This window comes from Cajanus cajan, chromosome 8 (genome assembly GCF_000230855.2).
Source record: "Cajanus cajan strain Asha chromosome 8, NIPB_CcT2T_4, whole genome shotgun sequence".
NCBI classification, from domain to species: Eukaryota; Viridiplantae; Streptophyta; class Magnoliopsida; order Fabales; family Fabaceae; genus Cajanus; species Cajanus cajan.
The window spans coordinates 1,516,843-1,524,227 of record NC_138524.1 but is presented as its reverse complement, the minus strand read 5'-3'; positions in this window follow the sequence as shown (position 1 = coordinate 1,524,227).

Here is a 7,385-nt window from a genome sequence, read left to right as displayed (position 1 = left end):
TATACTCCCACCTCTTTAGATCGGGATACAAACAAAATAATTTAATTCATATAGGTTAAAGGAAGTTAGTTAAATACATTTAATTTATATAATTTTGTATATAATATATATTATATTTTTTAAAATATTTTTAAAAGAGTGAATAAAATATTATTTTAATCTTTAACTTTGTAAAATAGTGATATAGTAGTTTTGAGTTAAGAAAAATGAAATGTTAATCCTCAATTTTGATTTTCATCACACAAATTAATTTATATGATGAATGTTTTAACTTTTTTTAACTCAATAGTTGATACATTATATGTCACATATTATGTATCACTTTAGTGTAGAATCATTATTAACTCATCAGGGATCTTAATAACGGAATTTTATTTTATTTGAGCCTAATTTGAATTGATGAAAAATTATTTAGTTTTTTTTCAATTTTAACCTAGTCTTTTGAGAGTTAAAGACCCTTTTGATTTTCTCAACACTAGTCTTCCATGTTCAACACTAGTTAGCTTATCATTCCTATATATATTGTCAAAGATAACCAACCATACCTAGTGCTGAAGAAGCCAACATAGTCTAGAATTTTTACATTCACCAAGACTACCAGAACACAAACGCAAAGTTTATTAAGAAATAGAGAAAGTAATGATGGAGTTCAATAGTTGTTAGTGGTGGTCTTGGCTTTCACCTGCAAAAGTGATGTAGTTGTTGTAATAACAAATTTGTAAAGAAGAAATAGAAAATGTAAGCGAATCCAAGTGTCACAAGTTTGAGATATATATGATTTCACACTGCAATACACAAAAAAGACAAGTAATCAATTTCAAATTTTGATTAATTTTATAAAATAAAATAATAGTCCAAGGGCAAGTGTGTTCCCGAATCCTTTTCATTAAAAAATTATATAGAAGAGAATCAAAGCACATTACTATGTTGTATGGAGATAACAATAATATTTTGAATAGGAAAAGAAATGTAAGTAGGGGTTCTCTTTCATTCTATGATGATGGGTCACAACCCATAACTCTCTACAGGCAAGTGCGTTTGAATCCCTCTTTCATTTCCAACCCCAACACACTATCGAAGGAATCAATAACTTAGGTGAAGCCTTCACACCACGTCTAACAACTCTCAAAGCCAACAACGGTAAAGCCTCCGCACCACGTATCACAGCTATTGAAGCCAGTAGCGGTGAAGTGTAACATCCGAATTTTTGTAATTAATTATTTGTATAATTTTTATAAATTATTATATGTTTTATTGTAATGAATATGAAATAAATTATATGTGAATTTATTGTGAATGAAATATATGTAATGTTATTTTCCAAAAAATTTCTGAATTTAGTAACATGTATTTTATTGTTAAATTTGACTGTTTTGTAGACAACGTTGTAAGAAAGTCGTAATTAAAATGTGAGAAACTAAGTTTAACAAATTTAAGTAATTTATAACCTAAATGATAATTTATTGAGTGTAGATTAAAAATATATAGGTAGTGTTTGGTAGTGGAGTGGAACAAAACAAAATAGAACAGAATAATAATGTATTTATATTTTGTTTGATAACAATATAACAGAATGGAACATGTATTTTATTCTGCATTTGATTTTTGTTGAACATAACAAAATACCATGTTTAATTACATATATATCCTTATCTTGTTTAATGTTTGGTTGAATATAAAAAACTAAATAGAACATAATAGAACATTTTTCATATTTACTATTTTATATCTATTATTATATAATATTCTTAAAATTTATTAATATATTAATATTTATATTTTATAAAATATTTTATAATTATTTTCTAAATACGTAAATATGAAATATTTGATTAAATATAATTTATAAAATATAATTAACTTAAATATATTGTTATTACTATATAAAAAAGTTTCAAATAAAAAATAATATTAAGAAGAAGAAGAAAGGAATATTAATTATGTGACACATAATGTGCTAACTAATCACTTAACAATAAGAGTTAATGTCACAGTCACGATAAATAAATAAAAAACATTAAAAAAAAACTAATTTATGTGATGGATATTAAAATTGAAGATTTATGTTTTATTTTTCTTAACTAAGGACTACTGTAACACGAGCCCACAAAATCATAAATTATTGATACAAAGTATATATCAACTTTACCAATTATTAATTTTCATCAGAGAATGAGGCCAATCAAATCTACTTTGTTATTATGTTTCAAATAAAATTTCAAAAAAAAAAGGTAAATTTGAGAGTTGAAATTTAGAGAAAAAAGAAAATAGGGTTTTTTTTAACTGTCTATTTTTTTAAAAAATTAAACAATCCAAAATTTCATTATATTTTCTGTCTATTTTTCTCTCTCTTTTTTTTTTAACCTATTTTCATTTATCTTTTCTCACCGTAAAACATAACGTTAAATAATAAAATAGTTACCATTTGTGTGGCGACTTGTTATAGTTTAAATATTTTAAATATGACAGTGATATTCAAATTAAAAAAAAAATGGTAAAATAAAAATACCGTTGTGGTGTCTTGATATCATAGCCCTCTTTGTAGAGTCTACTTAGGTAAGATGCCAATAAGATTTGGTATATATATGCAAAACATTTCACAGGGGAGTAAATAGATACGATGAATTGTCATATCATTTAAAGTTTAAATATGTATTTGTTCGGATATGATTAAAGTTCAATATTCAAATAAGAGGATAATATAAATTTATATACACAATCTTTATCGATAAAAGTCATTTTGGTGATGATGAAAATAAAATTACGAAAACTTAAAATTTAAAATAGATAATATCTTAATAATATAAAAATATTGTGCATGAAAGCTGTCCGGTACACATCAGTACTGAAATTTTATTTACGAAATAATTAAGGTAAGATCGGCACGGGAAGTATTGATGATGATATTGAATAATGTTGAAAAATAGGAGTAAATAGACAAGGCGAGTTGCGTTATATCATACATGTACTCAATATAATGTAGTCTAAGAGTTCAATATGCATTCAAGTTTTATTCTTTATATGATAATATAAGAGATCAGGAGTGGAAGCAGGAACGGATCCAGAAATCCATAAAAGGAGGATCGAAAGGAAATAAAATTTAATAATAAATATTAAATAAAAATTAAATTACAAAAAATAAATATATCGTACCTCTTATCAAAGAAAAGTATAAAAAATGCATTCCTTTTTTTTTATGTAAACTTATAACATATTATATTTATACTATAATATGATATAAATAAAATATAAAATAATTATATATATATATATATATATATATATATATATATTAGGGATGGGTATATGGATCTGGGTCCGCGGACCGGTCCGTAAGCCTGCGGATTTCGCGGATAACAGGTCCTTGTTTTTAAAATCCATATGATTATGTTTGATTTTTGAGTCCGGCTGTGAAGTCCGCGGAAGCTCACGGGCTAGTCCGCAAACTTCACTATTTAATATTTTTAGATATTAAGACTTTAATCTTAAGTTGTGTATTTAATCTTTTAAATTATTATGACATTAAAACTATGTTTAGTTGGTATGTATTTGTCATTTGAATTATTTTTATGACATTTTGATTTTTTATTATTGAAAGTTTGGTACTATTATATAAGTATTTGCAATTATTTTTATTTTAATATTTAATATTTTAAACTATTTTAACTGTTGATAAATTTTAGTGTGATAAAATTTAGCTTATAAATAAATAAAAAAATCTTCTAATATTATATTTTTTATTTTTAAAAAAATTATTTTTTGAAGCATTATTTAAATCCGCGGACCGGTCAGTTATCCGCGGATTTGGGCGGGCCGGATACGAACTTAAAAAAAAATTCATTTATTTTACGAATTGGACTTATCCAGTCCGTATAATACATGAATTTTACGGACTAGACCTTAAACAGGCCAGATCGGTCCATATACCCACTCCTAATATATATATATATATATATATATATATATATGTTATGTTGATTTTTTTCTAAAAGTGGGGGGTTAGAATCATTGTTTGCCCTTGTAGATCTCTGAGTAGAAGTATTGATTATTTATATGATAATTTCTTCTAAATTAAACTTATGGAAGTTTATTAAACACAATTTTTTAATTGAATTTTCAGATATTTATTTATACTCTATTCTTTTTTTATTTTTTTATCAAATATTTTTATTTTTAATCTATTTCTTATTTATTATTTATACTTATTTTTCTTTTTCTTTTTTTCATTTCTTTTCTCTTCAGCGAAGATAAGCTAAAAGTAAGTAAGATATGACACATTTAATGAAATTGTATATTTTTAGAAAACGTCCAATCTGTCTCCATTTAGCAGTAGGTGCCACTCAATTAAAACTCTCATAATTTAAAACAGGCAAACGCTAAAAGTTCCGTGTTTAAACGAACTTAAAATTTTGTTTCTGACCTCAATCACATAGATAGTGACTCTGATCTTAACCAGCTTTTTAAATTTTTTTTAAAGAAAAAAAATTAAGTTTTCGTGTTACTTCGTAGTATTTGCTAAAGTGGATGACAAAAAGAATACACATCATTCAAGACAAGGCAAAAGGTCGAGACGTGTAAGGCAAAAGATTCGGAACTACATACTTTCCACAGATGGACTAGTGATAGGGATTCTAAATCAGAAATAGGATCAAAACAAAGCAACATTTGCTTTTCCTTTAATTTTTTTAATATTTTTTTTATTTATATTCGTTGATTTTTTTAGAAGTTTAGCAATAGTCGGAAAAGAAATAAAGTGCGACAGTGTCTTCAAATGTGGACACTATAAGTAAAAAATCAGTGATTATGGATAGTGATGTAGTGATAAGGACTGGGAACAGAAATAAGAACAAAACAAAACGGCAATTAGTTTTCCTAAATGTTGTGGCGTGGCCACTGATGAGTGGTGGGACATTGCTCCGTTGCCATGCGTCCACGCGTTTCATGCCATATCATCACGCTGCAACAGAGATAACTGTCGCCAGGATTCGGGTATTTGGAGCAGCATTGTGTTTGAAATCATCGGAAACAATTTTATTTTAAAATCAAGTGTTTTCAAAGTGTTAGCGCTTAAATCAGGTGTTAAATTTTTTACCCAAAATGGTTTTAGAAAAAAAATAATAAGAAAACTTTACCCTCTCAATACCTTTTTTTTTCTTCCTTTTACTGTAATTGTTAAGTGATTTGGAATTGACAGCTACTTTTTGTTTGGCTCATGATATATATCATTAATCCTTTTGTTTTCTAATGCTCAGAAGATGTGGTCCAAGAATAAAATTGGTGGTTAATTAATGATATCACCGCAATTTAGATTTGAATTTTAAGTTATTCGTCACTTGACCTTTAATTAAGAAAGTGACATTCAATGACTACAAGTGCTTATCCTAGGTTTTAATATTCACCATCAATTAATGACATCACTGCAATTTTGATTAAACTGTTTAATTCATTAAATATGAGATAATTTTATCTCCTAAACCAAATTGATGTTACAATTAACTATCATCATTTTTTAAAGTTACTAAATTTAAAATTGACATCAAAGTTAAATTTGTTATACTTAAAAATTTAAAATATATTTAAATTTTAATTCATTTTTTCTAAACAAATTCACATCATACATAAATGTACATTATATTTTTATTTTACATAACCCACTATTTAAGTATATCATAGAAATTTAATTTATGATTATGTGAATAGAACAACACCCATGAGAAAAATAGTTGTCCATTAATTGATATATTCTTAAGATTTCTGATTTTGAGAATACCTCATTTTCAATAACAAAAAAATCACAAATTAATCAATTTATATGATTAAACCATTTGGGTCAACTTAATATTTGAGTTAACAACTAGTGGAGTAATTTAAATAATATTTACATACAAAGTTTTAGTTTTAACATTATTGTCATAGTATATGAAAAAATCAAATTTTATATAATTTTTAAAAGAGTAATATTTAAAAAAAATGAAATTTATATATTAAACCATTAGAACCAACTTAATAATAAAATGATTTATATAAATATATACAAGGTTGAATTTTAACATAGTCGTCATCGTACACAAAAAAAAAATAATTTTATATGATTGGAGCATTATGATCAATTTAGTAGTGAAACAATTTAGATAACATATACAAAATTTTAAATTTTAATATTATTGTCATCATTTTACATGAAAAAAATCAATTTTATGTAATTTTTAAAAGGATAATTTTAATTTTATTAATTTTTTATATTGAAAATACTAAATACATTTTGTGCCTCTAAGAAACTAAATACATATATATTTTTGTTGTAAAAAATTTATATTAAGAGAAAACACGCCCGTCAAAAAAATCATCAAATAGGAATTTATAACGAAACTAAGATATTAGTATCTATCAACAAAAAATTTTGAATCCAAAATTTGAAAATTCAACCTAAACCACGAGCAGATACTTGCTCATGTGTACCAACTCACTTTTTTATTTTATTTTTTCCTTGCAAGTATGGTCTTTCCAAGAGAATCCTACTCCTAACACTGTACTACTAAATATAAATACCTCTTATCGCAAACATGCAAACCTTTATGAACATATATATTTTTATATATAATTTTAATAAATTTTAACTAAACAATTAAGATGAGTAATTAATATTTAAATAAAGATTACAAGTACCAAAAAGTTGATTAAGTTGATTCGGATAAATTTAAAAATAGAAAAATTGTAGTACCTTCTTGTAGTCTTTAAGTGAACATTAACTTCTTTTTTTTTTTTTTTTAAGTAACATATTAATTTCTTATATAAAATAATATTATTTGTATATTATTAAGAAAAAATAAATTATTAATATAAGTGCTAATAATTAAATGAAATTTAATCTTTTATTCATTTTTAAATCTTAAATTATATCATAAATATTATGTGTGTTAATATATCAACTTCAAAGATAATTCTAAATAACGGATTAAGAAATTATTATTTTTAAATTAAATAACAATGAAAATTCTTATAAAAAAGATAAAATGATGTACGTAATTTAAAAACGAATGATAAATATTTATATAATTTATAAAATATAAACTAACTATTATTTTTTTTTCATTTTCCTTATTTTAACTAATGACATTATTATAAAGAAGATGAATGATTTTTTTAAAATTAGTTGAGTGATTTTTAAATATTAGAAAAAATATCGGTCATTTAAACAAATTTTAAGGAAAATGAGCGCAATTTTTTCATTTAATAATATATTTTTATGCTATCCAGCTGGAATTGAATTAGAAATTAGTTAATAGTGTGTTTGGATAAAGAATTTTACAAATTCAAGGAATTTTAAATTCTTAGTATTTGAATTACTTTGATTTCAATTTCTATCATTCTTAAAATATTTTGTT